This window comes from Equus przewalskii, chromosome 3 (assembly GCF_037783145.1).
Source record: "Equus przewalskii isolate Varuska chromosome 3, EquPr2, whole genome shotgun sequence".
In the NCBI taxonomy this organism is placed as follows: Eukaryota; Metazoa; Chordata; class Mammalia; order Perissodactyla; family Equidae; genus Equus; species Equus przewalskii.
In genome coordinates, this window is record NC_091833.1 from 40,470,887 (window position 1) to 40,473,388 (window position 2,502).

The window sequence follows — 2,502 nt, forward strand, 5'->3', positions numbered from 1 at the left end:
CCTTTTCCCTGGTAACCACCGATCAGATCTCCTTATCAATATTCTAACTTCCACCTATGAGTGGAGTCATATAGAGTTCGTCTTTCTCTGACTGGCTTATTTCGCTTAACATAATACCCTCGAGGTCCATCCACGTTGCTGTGAATGGGCCAATTTTGTCTTTTTTTATGGCTGAGTAGTATTCCATTGTGTATATATACCATATCTTCTTTATCCAATCATCAGTTTCTGGGCATGTAGGTTGGTTCCACGTCTTGGCTATTGTAAATAATGCTGCGTTGAACATAGGGGTGCAAGGGACTCTTGGGATTTCTGATTTCAGGTTCTTAGGATAGATACCCAGTAATGGGATGGCTGGGTCATAGGGTATTTCTATTTTTAACTTTTTGAGAAATCTCCATACTGTTTTCCATAGTGACTGTACCAGTTTGCATTCCCACCAACAGTGTATGAGGGTTCCTTTTTCTCCACAACCTCTCCAACATTTGTCGCTCTTGGTTTTGGATGTTTTTGCCAATCTAACGGGTGTAAGGTGATATCTTAGTGTAGTTTTGATTTGCATTTCCCTGATGATTAGCGATGATGAACATCTTTTCATGTGTCTATTGGCCATATTCATATCTTCTTTTGAGAAATGTCTGTTCATGTCCTCTGCCCATTTTTTGATCGGGTTGTTTGTTTTTTTGTTGTTAAGCAGTGTGAGTTCTTTGTATATTATGGAGATTAACCCTTTGTCGGATAAGTGGCTTGTAAATATTTTTTCCCAATTAGTGAGCTGTTTTTTTGTTTCAATCCTGTTTTCCCTTGCCTTAAAGAAGCTCTTTAGTCTGATGAAGTCCCATTTGTTTATTCTTTCTATTGTTTCCCTCAACTGAGGAGTTATAGTGTCCGAAAAGATTCTTTTGAAACTGATGTCAAAGAGTGTACTGCCTATATTCTCTTCCAGAAGACTTATTGTTTCAGGCCTAATCTTTAGGTCTTTGATCAATTTTGAGTTTATTTTGCTGTGTGGTGAAAAAGAATGGTCAATTTTCAATCTTTTGCATGTGGCTGTCCAGTTTTCCCAGCACCATTTGTTGAAGAGACTTTCTTTTCTCCATTGTAGGCCCTCTGCTCCTTTGTTGAAGATTAGCTGTCCATAGATGTGTGGTTTTATCTCTGGGCTTTCAATTCTGTTCCATTGAAAAAATATGGAACGCTTCATGAATTTGTGTGTCATCCTTGCGCAGGGGCCATGCTAATCTTCTCTGTATCGTTCCAATTTTAGTATATGTGCTGCCGAAGCGAGCACTCTATGAGATCTTTTTATACAAACCTCATGGTAACTTCTAAACAAATAATTGAACAGAGACACAAATGATAAGTAAGGAGAAAACTAAGAAAACCAGGATAGAAAACTACCTAACCAAATTGGTAGTCCAAACACACAGGATGAGAAACAAAGGAAATGCAGAGGAACCAGAAAATGAGCAATAGAATGGCAGCATTAGACCCTCATATATCAATAATCACTCTAAATGTAAATGGGCTGAATTCTCCAATCAAAAGACACAGAGCAGCAGGATGGATTAAAAAAATAAGACCCAACAATATGCTGCCTCCAGGAAACACATTTCAGCTCCAAAGACAAACACAGGCTCAGAGTGAAGGGATGGAAGACGACACTCCAAGCTAAGGGTGAACAAAAGAAAGTAGGCATTGCCATACTTATATCAAACAAAGTTGACCTTAAAATAAAACAGGTAAAGAGAGACAAAGAAGGGCATTATATATGATAAAAGGAAAAGTCCACCAAGAAGACAGGACACTTATAAATATCTGTGCACCCAACACAGGAGCACCAAAATACATAAAGCAACTATTAACAAATCTAAAAGGAGATATTAACAACATTACAATAATAGTAGGGGCCCTAACACTGACTTACACCAATGGATAGATCATCCAGACAAAGTCAACAAGGAAATTGTGGAATTAAATGAAAACTAGACCAGATGGACTTAATAGATATATATAGAACACTCCATCCACAAACAGTAGATTACACATTCTGCTGTGTGTAGAGTATGCATGGAACATTCTCAAGGATAGACCATATTGTGGGAAACAAGGCAAGCCTCAACAAATTTAAGAAGTTTGAAATAATACAAAGCATCTTTTCTGACTGTAATGCTATAAAACTAGAAATCAACTGCAAGAAAAAGCTGGGAAAGGGACAAATATGTGGAGACAAAACAACACGATACTGAATGACCAATGGATCATTGAAGAAATTAAAGGAGAAATTGAAAAAATATCTGGAGACAAAGGAAAATGAAAACACACCATACCAACTCATATGGGATGTGGCAAAAGCAGTCCTAGGAGGGAAATTCATTGCAATACAGGCTCACCTTAACAAACAAGAAAAATCCCAAATACACAATCTCAAACTACACCTAACAGAATTAGAAAAAGAAGAACAAAGCCCAAAGTCAGTAGAAGGAGGGAACTAATAATTAG

The 2,502-nt window shown here is 37.5% G+C and overlaps 1 non-coding gene across 1 annotated transcript; it reads right to left on the minus strand.

The window, feature by feature from the left end:
• Nucleotides 1-1,184: 1,184 nt before the first annotated feature.
• LOC139082719 (U6 spliceosomal RNA) lies at nucleotides 1,185-1,291 on the minus strand. Its single transcript, XR_011538924.1, has one exon. It is a non-coding gene; the product is annotated as a U6 spliceosomal RNA (small nuclear RNA).
• Nucleotides 1,292-2,502: the final 1,211 nt, after the last annotated feature.